Source organism: Saccostrea cucullata, unplaced genomic scaffold (genome assembly GCF_032062105.1).
Source record: "Saccostrea cucullata isolate Sc308-1 unplaced genomic scaffold, CSIRO_AGI_Scuc_v1 ctg3176, whole genome shotgun sequence".
NCBI classification, from domain to species: Eukaryota; Metazoa; Mollusca; class Bivalvia; order Ostreida; family Ostreidae; genus Saccostrea; species Saccostrea cuccullata.
This window is the reverse complement of record NW_026924278.1, coordinates 1-13,554: the sequence shown is the minus strand read 5'-3', so window position 1 is coordinate 13,554 and position 13,554 is coordinate 1. Positions and strand designations below refer to the sequence as shown.

At 33.3% G+C, this 13,554-nt stretch overlaps 1 long non-coding RNA gene across 1 annotated transcript; it reads right to left on the bottom strand.

Annotated features, from left to right (window-relative positions):
- Positions 1–464: 464 nt before the first annotated feature.
- LOC134266114 (uncharacterized) lies at positions 465–11,556 on the bottom strand. The gene is made up of 3 exons (XR_009991895.1): positions 11,535–11,556; positions 5,116–5,204; positions 465–1,620 (listed from the first exon to the last, which is right to left on the bottom strand). It is a non-coding gene; the product is annotated as an uncharacterized LOC134266114 (long non-coding RNA).
- Positions 11,557–13,554: the final 1,998 nt, after the last annotated feature.

Below are 13,554 nucleotides of genomic sequence, written 5' to 3'. Positions count from 1 at the left end.
ATACACAACGTACCTTACCTACTGATAATTTTCCAAGATATTCTAAATTTAAACTTATAATATCATTAAATGTTCTTGGACAAAAAATCAGCATGCGTTTCCAGGGGTTTTGAAAAGATATCGAATTTTGAAAATTTTTGCATTATTTAAATAAAAATGTACAAAAATTATAAAACATGAATTCCAAATTTTTTTCCATCAAAAATTGTTTAAGAAGAGGTGTACAAATCCATATATAGACATTAAAAATATTGCACACAGGTCCTTCATTTAGTGGAACTCTTCAACTCCAAGGCAGAATCCAAAAAAGTTAAAACTACGTTGCGTATCACCTTAACATGAAAGTCAAGAAATTTTACTGAAATTCTAAAGGACATTATGTACTCCTTTAATTAATATAATATACTATTATATGAACCTTTCTCCTTCCACAGAAGCCAATTTGGATATAAAAGCATAAAGTGTACACTTAAACTTGTTTTATTTTCTTCCTTGCATGGTCATTTCAACATAAAAGTATTTGTACATACATTTTAAAAATTTGTATTATGACAAGGGATAATTTTCACTGAGTGATTAACAAATTCTTCAAAATTCTAAACAAAATATGATAAATCTTCTACAATTGTTTCTATTAAAGAGCTTAACATTAATGGACTCAAGAAAATAATGCATTCCTTTTGAAAATAAAATAACCTAACAAAACCTGCTTCAGCTGTGTATTGTATATGAATATCCATCCACTGATCTCCAAGTAGACATGATTGAAGAATTGTGGTTCTATGAACTATCATTTGGCAAAGAAAAATTCTGTACATTTTAGTTTTAAAATTTGGTCATTTTTTGTATAATTTTATAAGGAGCTCTCCTTCTAAAGGAGATCAATATAGTCTAAAAATGGCCACAACCACCAGCCATATATAAATTTCCTTCTTATGAATTCTGGCATGTGGTAATTTGAAGAAAAAAATGAATTGAATCTAAATGATCTAGGCCACACTAATGAAAATTTTTGTTCGTCGGACCCACGCGCTTATTTAAACAAAACCATACAAATAATATTAATTTCAATTTCTCGCACCATAGGAATTCTGTGCTATTTTCGGTTCCATTTCCGCTCTATTTATTGTATTTTATATCTGCTTACTCTGTAAATCAGAAAAAATATAATTGTCCGCTCAAATTTTCACGCTCCGCCTAAAAAATTGCCCAGCAAAGAGTAATAATATTATCATTTAACTGCTTGTACTTTTTTAAATCAAATGTCCGACGAACAAGAAATTAAATTGGTGTGGCCCTACATAACTTTAAGCTTTGTGAAAAATGGTAACACTACATGATTGTATATATAAAAAGAATAAAATTACATGTACTTGCATTAATATAAATTATAAGGCAAAATAATCCATCTTTAGATCTATGGTATTGTTGATATAATATTCAGACATAAAGTTCTTTAATTTTCTTTATGACTAATGCCTTCATTTTTTTACTTCCTTAATGTCAAATCAAATCCTTTAATGGTAGTGCTTTGGGTCATGTTGCTGTGAAGATACATCGGAAATATGCAGTTTTCTTCTTCTCCCTGTCGTTTGGAGTTTTAAGGTACCGAGATAATACCTGAAATTAGAAAACATCATTTCTGAGCATTTAAAGCAATGTAATCAAGCAAATTCAAATAATTGTGGTCCCTCGCTTTCGGTGTCTTAGTTTGTAAGGTGCTTTTATATATAGCATATTGTGTTAAATATTAATTCCCTTTCATATATTGTCAATTCCAAAGCAATATTTTGAAATAAGGTCAAATAAAAAGGTCAAGGATTATAGTCATTCCAAGGTCCGAAACATCTCGATCTTGTCTCACAAAAGGGACATCAAAAATGAAAACCAAAATCAAAAGTTACAATGAAAACAAGAGGCCCATGGGCCCACATCGCTCACCTGAGCACATGGGCTAGTTAAAAAAACACAAGTCAGCTCAGTATTGAAGTTTACTTGTTGGGAGGGGGGGATGAAATTTTTTAATACTTGAGAACTCGCTTGATTAAAATTATATGTTATACATGTACTGCTGAAAATTCACTTCAAGTGAGTTTTTTAACTGTAGATATAACTAAAAATGGTTGGGAGGTGGATAAAATATACATTATTTTATACAGAATAAGTCCAGAATTAGGAATGGAAAGGTAGTTGATTGACCAATGCTAGAAAATGGAGAAATTTTCCCCAAAAGTGCGCAAACAATGCCCCGTAAATTCCACCTTTTTTGCATTACGGGACCTGTAGCGTTAGAGTCAGACAAATTATAAAACCATAGTGCTACAGATCTGCAGCTAAATTTTGCCATACTTGAAAAGAAGATTTGTCCTACATATTACTTGATCTCCCATTGTGACCCCTCGTTAACCCTCCCTAAACCCAAGAGATCATGTTATGAACAAACTTGAATTAACTCTGAGGATATTTCCATATTAATATCACAATCATAGCTTTGCTGATCTTGAGCAAAGGATTTTAAAAAAAATTCCTATATATTTCTATATAAAAATTTGATCAGCCAGTGTGGCCTTGCCCTACCCCCGGGTGTCATGATTTGTACAAACTTGAATCTACACCACCTAAGGATGCTTCGACAAGAGTTTTATCTTTCCTGGCCCAGTAGATTTTTTAAGATTTTTCCTATATATTCTATGTAAACCTTTGATCAGCCATTGTGGCACCGCCCTACCCCGGTGAGTCTTGTTTTCATTGTAACATTTGATTTTGGTTTTAATTTTTGATGTCCCTTTTGTGAGACAAGATCGAGATGTTTCGGACCTTGGAATGATTTTAATCCTTGACCTTTTTATTTGACCGGGGCTCACCTGAGCACATTGTCTAGGAAAAAGCACAGATCAGGTCAAAACTGAAAAATTGAAGGGGGGGTCGCTTGGTTATGATTTAAACAAACTAAAATATACATTAAGGGGGTTGATTCCATATAAATATCACTAATCATGGCTTTGAAGTACTTGACAAGAAGATTTAAAAAGATTTTCATATATATTCTTATGAAAGAGTTTCATCGGCCATTGTGGCCCCATCCTACCCCTGGGGGTCATGATTTGAACAAACTTGAATCTACACTACCTGCATCTTCCCAAGTCAAGAGTTTCTGATCCGCTTCGCTCCACATAAACCCTTGACCGAATAGGCTAAGTTTGACGGGGTTAGAAATGCGTTCTCTGAATTGCCTCATGCAAGTCTGCATGAACCAATCAAAATCATTGTTGTTTTATTTAAACTAAACTAAATTGTCAATAGAAAACAAACCAGTTTTAGTCCCAAGGATAACGTCTTTATCATTAAATAACCTAGTTAAAGGTTTGTCTCAGCTTTTTAGTTGAATTATATTGAATTTATTACCAACTTCCAATATTATCTCGAATTCACTGTTGAATTCGTTTACTCTGATTGGCCAATAGCAGAGGTCAGTAGAGTTCAATATATGTCATCTCACTAGATGGCGTGACGGTAAACCCCATCAAACTTTGTCTATTCAGTCAAGGGTTTATGTGGAGCGGAGCGGATCAGAAACTCTTGACTTGGGAAGATGCACTACCTGAAGATGATTACACATGAGTTTCATCTTTCCTGGCCCTGTGTTTCTTGAGAAGAAGATTTTTAAAGATTTTTCCTATATACTCCAATGTAAAACTTTGATTGGCCATTGTGGCCCCACCCTACCCCTGGGGGTCATGATTTGAACAAATTTGAATCCACACTACCTGAATATGATTCCGGGTGAGTTTCATCTTTCTTGGCTCAGTGGTTCTTGAGAAAAAGATTTTTAAAGATTTTTCTTATATACTCCTAGGAAAACTTGAATCAGCTATTGTGGCCCCATCCTACCCCGGGGGTCATGATTTGAACAAACTTGAATCTACACTACCTGAAGATGATTACACATGAGTTTCATCTTTCCTGGCCCAGTAGTTCTTGAGAAGAAGATTTTTAAAGATTTTTCCTATATACTCCTATGTAAAACTTTGATCGGCCATTGTGGTCTCACCCTACCCCTGGGGGGTCATGATTTGAACAAGCTTGAATCTACACTACCAGGGTCTGACAAATCCCATTGCCCGACGCCCGGGGCTAGTGAATTTTTAAGGGGGGGAGGCAAGTGAATTTTTTTAATAGGTACATGCCCGTGGGCAAGTGACTTTAAAAAAAATCAATAAATATTTTTAAAAATGTTATAGGACAGGAGTCTGAAGTTCTTATTGTCAAAAAAAAAAAAAATCCGGAAAGAAATTTTCCTACCTTCAACTAAAATACACCAGGATGGCAATATGTTTTGGGGGGACCCACTTAAACTAATAGATCTGGGCTTGGCCTAAAAAATCTCGCAACAAATTCAGTATTCGGAGCGTTTTACTATTTATTCAAGTTAAGAAATCCAATCTGCTTAACGACTACAGGCCGTTTCTGGCCCTTTTTCCACTTTAACAGCTCATCCTGGACTCCATGCCACTAAACTGGAAGTAAATCTCGCAGTGTATATTTGACGTCTATGAACATGATCATGATGATGAAAGCTTGTTCAAATGAAATAAAATAAATAATTATTCAACATATTTTGATTCAGTTATTTTAAACATATTTAAGAAAACTTTAAAAGTTATCAATTCTTTTTCTTACTTGTAAGACGATATGTACCAGGGACAGATAATTCTATTTTTACACGGTGCCAAATTTAAATCATTGAAAAGCCAAGTCAACAAAGAGCCAAACAGCTTGTCTTACCGACCTGATGAGGCATTATTTTGTTTTAAAAATATATTTTTTTTTAATTGATCACAAATGGAAACATAATATTGTACATGAAGATTTACATGCAATTTTTTTCTTTTCTTCAATTACGTAAAAATATTCACTGCGGTGTTCACTTCCAGTTTAGTGGCATGGAGTCCACTCCATACTCCACTAATCAACTTCTTTCAAATGACACCAAGGTCAATGACTTTGTGACCTTGACTGTGACCTTAATGCTAAAAATAGCTTTTTCCAAACTTTGTTGCCGCCGGGCGCATAGTGTTTCACAAACACATCTTGTTTTTTTTATGGTCTACTTACCCTCTATACTAGTACTGTGTGTACATCTGTCCTCCACATTCAGCTTAAGTACAGGATCTTGGCTAGAAGTTGACAAAAATTCAGGATACCTGTAATTTAAAGAAATAATATCAGTAAGAATGTGCTGCAAATCACATATTCCATATAATATCAAATATGACACTATACCGGGGCAAAAAAAATATACATGACTGTACTCATGATGTTTCCTGTCACCTGACCTATCCTCCATTTTACTCTCCGAACCTCATAATTTTTTTTTTTTTCAAGTTTTCATTTTTTTTGCTATTTTCCCGAAATGTTTAAATCGGCCAACAATATTAAATGTTTTTTACAGATGAGTTTCAGAAGCGTTTTAATACAAAACTTGGGCAGACCTGTCAAAAAAATTATTGAACATACCAATGAGAAGTATGAAAGCCCTAACACCAACTGTGCAAAAGTTATAAGTTATAACTAAGGTTGAAGAGTGATATATTTTTGTAAAAGTGGTCAAACTTCAAGGTCAAGAGGTCAAATTTGGTGGTGGTGGTACCCAAAGAAAGGTCTTGTCACAAGAAATACAAGTGTACAGCAGTGAAATATGAAAGCCATAGCCCCACTCACTCCAAAGTTATGAGCAAGGTTAAAGTTTTTGAGGACAAACAGCCAGATGGACTACAGGGCAAAATCTATTTACCAATACGTCTTATTTCAACTATGGAAGAGTTTAAGATTTTAGTGCGCTCCTCTGTAAAAAAGTTGCAGAATGTACAAATCTTTCAGGATTTCTGGGACAAACGTAACATAAACATGTAAACAATATGTTGGATGTCGATGAACAAATCCTAACAAAAATCAAATGAATCATTTTATTGTTGTGGACTTTATACATGTTATATGCATGAAGAGTAGAAAGGACAAAAATATCAATTTTTATCTATTGTTTATCATATGTATTTAATTATCATCTAAATATAATTCACATGCTTTGGAAATGTATTTTATTATTGGATGATAAATGAGATGGGAGTCCGAGAACATAACTGTTACAAGGGATAAGCCTATAGCGCAACAAACATGAAGGTGAAAAAATTAAATCTCAATATGTTATGTCGCAACTACCAATGAGTACCTCGCAGTTATCTAACTTACCTCCGCTCTTTTGCGAGGGAGTCAAGAAAAGTCTAAATTTCTGGGGGCAAATGACATTGTTTACATTAGTGACAATCGAATGATTCGAACAATTTAATGCCGAAATCACGATGTTTTGCCAGATATTGAATTCCAAATAGTAGATTGTCAAATAAGGAAAGTTAAGAATATTTTATATACTGAAAAATGTGACGATTTTCAATGAAAATTTAACTATAAGAGTCCGCTTAATTAAACATATCTTTAAAAATGTGACAATTTAGGATTGGCTCCTCTCAAAAATATATAAGGCTGGTTCAGCGATTGTCTAGCGAGGTATTCCACCAGGATTTTTTACTTATCTGTCCTTATAAATGCTACAATGATTGATCTTGCATTAATTGTATTGAATAGCACTAGGGCTGGATCAATATATCGGTAATCGGTATATATCGATATTTTTTTAGCAATACGATAACCGATACAGAGATGCTTGTGTATTGCTCGATTATTTCAACGTTTAATTAAGAGAAAGAAAAACGTGAAAGTGACTAATAATAATATTACGAACGACTTATCTAAAATCGGTTAAACGCATGTAAACATGTCAAAAGTGTTGGGTCGCTAGTAAAAGTCAGCAGCAAAAAGGCAAAATGTAATTATATTTGTCAACAAGAAGTCGCAAATTCTGGCGGAACAACGAGCCTATATATTATTACCCATCTCAGACGGAATCGCAACATTGACCTGTTTGCTACTGTGAAACTTGGAGGCAATTCCGGTAGGTAAAATGGCGCGTCAAAAAAAAAAGTCATGTGGAATGTAAACAGATATTGCAACTAGATGAGATCTCGTTGCGAGCAACGAGTAGGTCTTCCGTTGAATTTCTAGATAAGATGAGATGTGATTTTGACTGAGATATTCGTTAAAAGAGAATGACATTTTTTTCTTCATTAAATTTAAAGTTTCTGTTTTTTTATCCAATATTCTGAACATCTTTTGTTCAATATTGCTTATAAAAATACTCCCCCTTTTCGAGACGTAAAGCATAAAAAATATAGCATTTTGGCCCCTGGCGATCCCTTATTACGTAACATATGATCAAAATATTATAACATATTGTTGCATATCGTTAAAATGAATATCTTTGCTTCTCAAAATGTATACTTATTACAAAAGAGTTAAAGATGAAAGACTTCTGGCCCCTCTGAGCCCCTAATTTGATGAGACGGCCCCTTTTTCTTGATATCAAACGTAAGGTCTTGTGATTTCAAAGACTTTTTGTTATACACTTGTTTAGAGATTTCTTTTCGTTTAGGAGAAATGCTTAATATAAATATTTAGGGGCCACCCCTACAAGTCCTTAGTGGGGCCTGTTTACCAAAATTCAAAGTATGCATATTGTTTAAAACATTATTCTGACCATCCTTTCTTCAATATTACTTATCAAAATTTTCCCCCTTTTCGAGATATCAAGCGTCCTATTTGACATTCTGGCCCCTTGTGACCCCTAATTACGTAACATATGATCAAAATTTTATAATGTATCATTGCAAATCGTAAATATTAACATCTTGCTTCTATAATACATCACTAAATTTTGATCATTAAAGAGTTAAAGATGAAGGACTTCTGGCCCCTCTCAGCCCCTAATTTGAGGAGTATTCTTGATATCAAACGAAAGGTCTTGTGATTTCAAAGACTTTTTGTTCTACAACTATTCACAGATTTCTTTTTGTTTAGGAGATATGCTTTCTATAAATATTTAGGGGCCACTCTTACAAGTCCTTAATGGGGCCGTTTTACAAAAATTCAAAGTATGCATATTGTTTAGCACATTAATCTAGCCATCTTTTGTTCAATATTGCTTATCAAAATATTCACCCTTTTCGAGATATGAAGCGTCAAAGATGACATTCTGGGCTTTGTGACCCCTAATTACGTACCATATGATCAAAATTTTATCATATATTGTTGCAAATGGTTAGTATGAACATCTTTGCTTCTGTAATGCATCACAAAATATTGATCATTAAAGAGTTAAAGATGAAAGACTTCTGGCCCCTCTCAGGCCCTAATTTGAGGAGTCGGCCCCTTTTTCTTGATATCAAACGAAAGGTCTTGTGATTTCAAAGACTTTTTGTTCTACACCTATTCAGAGATTTCTTTTCGTTTAGGAGATATGCTTTATATAAATATTTAGGGGCCACTCCTATGGGGTCGTTTTACAAAAATTCTAAGTATGCATATTGTTTAGCACATTAATCTAGCCATCTTTTGTTCAATATTGCTTATCAAAATATTCACCCTTTTCGAGATATGAAGCGTCAAAGATTTGACATTCTTGTGACCCCTAATTACGTAACATATGATCAAAATTTTATCATATATTGTTGCAAATGGTTAATATGAACATCTTTGCTAATGCATACAAAATATTGATCATTAAAGAGTTAATATCAGCCCCTAATTTGAGGAGTGGCCCTTTTTTCTTGATATCAAATCTTGTGATTTCAAAGACTTTTTGTTCTACACCTATAGAGATTTCTTTTCGTTTAGGAGATATGCTTTATATAAATATTTAGGGGCCACTCCTACAAGTCCTTAATGGGGTCGTTTTACAAAAATTCAAAGTATACATATTGTTTAGCACATTACTAGCCATCTTTTGTTTTATATTGCTTATCAAAATATTCACCCTTTTCGAGATATGAAGCGTCAAAGATTTTATTCTGGCCCCTTGTGACCCCTAATTACGTAACATATGATCAAAATTGTATCATATATTGTTGCAAATAGTTTTTTTTGCTTCAGTTGTATCAAAATATTTTTTAGAGAGTTATTAAAAGACTTCCCTCTCTGAAATTTTAGGGGTCAGCCCCATTTTTTTGACATCAAATGAAAGGCCTTGTGATTTTGCACAAATATCTAAAACTTTCACTTTCGTTTTTAACTTCCGATGAGTTTCAGAAATGGAAATACCGCTTTTAAGTTTTAAACCTCGCGGTGGACTAGCAGAGCCTGTCATGTCGTTTGTTTCCCGATTAAAAATATATGGATGATTGACATAAACAATAACTGCTTTATTGTATTAAAGACGCCTAACAAGCCATTCTGTGATTCGCAAAATTTTAAAGCATAAAGTTATTAACTAAGTTTTAAAGCTGTGATATATTTTTCAAAAGTTGGTCAAACTTTTTCATTTAGGCACAAGACAGGTCAAATTTGGTGGTGGTGGTACCCAAAATAAAGGTAAACAAATTTTCAATCTTGTCAATCAAGAAATACAAGCCTGTATTAGAATTACAGTGAAATTATTGTTATGTACTCTATCCAGAAAAAAATATATTACCAAACAGGGATGATACACTATATAAAGTATAACTTGTATAGCCTTATGCAAGGTTTACAAGTTTTTTTTTCCTTTCTTAAAATAGGAATTAAACAATATGCCAGATTTGTCAGACTGGACAGGGCAAAATCTCCATAGGACATACCAATAGAATATTTTATCACACGTCTTTTTCAACATGGAAGAGGGACAAGATTTTAGTGATCTCTGTGACTCTGTAAAAAAGTTTTGTACAAATTTGTGGAAATTCAATTTTCAACAAGGACAAATTAGATTTAACATAAACATTAAACAATATGTGTGTACATTGGATGTCGAAATAAAATATATGGCTAAATGTAATATATTTACAAATATCTCATAATTCTAACAAAAATCAAATAATCATTTTATTGTTGTGGACTTTATACATGTTATATGCATGGAGTAGAAAGGACAAAAATATCAATTTTTATCTATTGTTTATCATATGTATTTAATTATCATCTAAATATAATTCACATGCTTTGGAAATGTATTTTATTATTGGATGATAAATGAGATGGGAGTCCGAGAACATAACTGTTACAAGGGATAAGCCTATAGCGCAACAAACATGAAGGTGAAAAAATTAAATGTCAATATGTTATGTCGAACTACCAATGAATACCTCGCAGTTATCTAACTTACCTCCGCTCTTTTGCGAGGGAGTCAAGAAAAGTCAAGTAAATTTCTGGGGGCAAAAGTGACATTGTTTACATTAGTGACAATCGAATGATTCGAACAATAATGCCGAAATCACGATGTTTTGCCAGATATTGAATTCCAAATAGTAGATTGTCAAATAAGGAAAGTTAAGAATATTTTATATACTGAAAAATGTGACGATTTTCAATGAAAATTTAACTATAAGAGTCTTAATCAACATATTCTTTAAAAATGTGACAATTTAGGATTGGCATGTCAAAAATATATAAGGCTGGTTCAGCGATTGTCTAGCGAGGTATTCCACCAGGATTTTTTACTTATCTGTCCTTATAAATGCTACAATGATTGATCTTGCATTAATTGTATTGAATAGCACATTGCTCCCACCCAACAGATGATTCCTACCTCCTTCATGAAAGAGTCCAGCTAAGTTAAGTAATCGCAATATCAAGTATTGTATCAAAATTTTCCTAAATATTTCATCTAAAATTAAAAGTATACTTTATGTAAATCTGTCAAATCTCTACCATGTCTACAACTTATACATATCTCATGAAGATTGAAGTTTTTGGTCTGTAAAATATAATACACACACGAAAAAGGGCAAATTGAGTCATTTTTTCACACTTTTAGTGTTGTAAAATTGGACAAATTTACTATTATCAAATTGAATCGGAAGAACACAATCACTTATATAATTATATAACATTTTTGAATAAGTTTTCCTATTATATCACAAATGTAATAAGTTTTGCTATAAACCCTGAAAAATGCCGAGTCACACCGGAAACAGTTATGTCAACCCTCGCCGGAAACAGTTATGTCACTATTTCGATCACGTTCACGTGTTTTTACGTTACACATTTTAGTTCGGGTTCGAGATTTTATGACGTCGGTTGCTAAGCAAAAGTAAACAACACAGCGTATTTCTTAACGTCAGGAATGCATTTTTGGATCATTTGTGTACATTTTAATGATTTTGAATGATTTTAAATTTTCTTTTAATTTTAAAAATGTCATATAACATATACCACATGGCTTCTCGGGCGACTATACCAGAATATTTGCCCGAAGGCATCGGGTGACATAACACTCCAGGGCTTTCCTGTCACCTCGGGGCAAATATTCTGGTATGTCACCCTCGAAGTCATGTGATATATGTATAATATAATTGATAATTTTAACTGTTATAAAAGGTTAGATTTATTCATCACTAGAAGTATTTTAAAAAGACAATGCACCAGGATATGGATATAATAATTATAACCTCTTCACCATGCACGTTCTCATTTTGTTTACTGCTGATTAGAGTGATGTCCCTTTGGTGAATATAAAAGTTAAACCTGCTCGGCTTGAGAAATATGGCTTGAAAAATATAGCGATCTATCGATGATAATATTTACAATCGATTGTCGCCAATCTGGGCCTTTAAACGACGATTTTTCGATAGTCAGCGACTATCATAACAACACTACACACTTTTTAAAACAATGTTTTGAAATGTATGAGTGGGTCTTCACTCCACTTTTTTTTTCAAGTTTATCCTCAAAGTTTGCATACAAAATGAAATATACTATTTTGATTTCCAAAATTATGGAGTAAAAACCCACTAAACCTTTTAAAAAATTATAATTTTATGATATAACTTTTGTATCTTTTCGAGAAAAACTTGAAGTCCACAGAGTCAATGGTCATATCACAAACATGATTTAAATGCCAATCCTCATCAGGACTTGTGTAGCATAGTGGTTAGCTTGCTAGTCTCAGTAGAGAATGCTACTCAGGATTTTTATTGCTAGGGTTCAATCTAATGGATACATGTACCACATTTTTATATCTGTGATAGTCAGTTGGTGAAAAAACTGCAACAAAAATTGCGTACAGATCTCGAGACACGTGGATATATAGGAAGTTGACATCGAATTTGCATAAAAATGAATCTCACTACCGGTATATAATATGCCTCGACAAAGAGTGTTAAAAAATTTCAAAATTCTTGCTACCATAGTAGTTGCTGAAAAAAAAAAACATAAAAATTTACACGCACAGATAAACAGGAAGTTGATGTGAGATTTCCTAAAAAATTAATGCCACCATTATCCCTCAATACAGTCGCTTGGCCAGTTCCGAATAATAAACGGATTCGGCGGTGCCATAAATATACTAGGCATTATTTCAAAATCTAAGTGTTTTGTCAAGGTAGTTCGTTGACTTGTGGAATTAAATATTGTTTCACAAAAGTTCAGCCTTCCCTCCAAAAAAATTATTTCGCAAGTTACCATAGGTGTCCATTTTACCAGTTACGAATAAGCCGACGAGTTCCGGATAGGCTAGAGATTCTTATTCATTTCAACCCTAAATTTAAAAATATACGTCCCAGACGCTATCCATTGGCATGCCTAAGAAAAGTTAAATCAATTGCTTACCAATAAATTATTTGTATTTCCAAACGTTGAAGAGAAACTAGAGGTACTGTGGGCACTGGGCTCAATATACCTCACATCTCCTTTATGATTATATGACAAAGCCCATGTTTTGCTCTGGGAGACCCGAAATAAGTATAAGATCAAAAAGTAAAATAAAAGGTAACAATGTCACAATATAATAAAGAATCTGTGAAAATATCATTAAATCTAATTTAGTGGTATAGGAGGAATTGCGGTTAGGAGATGGGTATACCTTTCAATATTACAAAGAATTGGAATATATCTATGTTTTTCTCAGGGAGCCCGAATTATGTGCCTGCTCCAAAAATAAAATACTAGTAAGTGCACTTTGGTACTGTTAAACAAAGATTCTGTGAAAGACTCATTAAATTCTGTGAAGCCTCATTAAACTTCATTAAGTGGTAGAAGAGGGGTTGCGGATAAGAAATGGATACCCAGAGTATATCAAACGGGCGGACGTACAGACAGACGGACGGACGTAGAGACGGATGGATGGACAAACATCCCATTACTATACACCCCTTCTTCCTGTTTTTCCAGCGGGGGTATAATAAGTCACCTTTACAATGAAGAAAGCAACGAGGAGTGAATTTATAATAGTGTTTAAAATGGGTATTTGGAACTGGTAAAATGAGAAGATGAAAATATTTCAATATCTTACAGTGTTCTAAATATTTATTTTTGACAAGTTTTTAGTATATGTTAGATTACATATCAAACTAACTTTTGATACCTGGAACGTGGTTTTATGTGAAAAATTAATGTATCTACAGAGGTTTTTGTGCAGACTTACGCGTCGCAGTGATTCAGATTTGTTGCGTTGTAAAAGTATGTCGACTG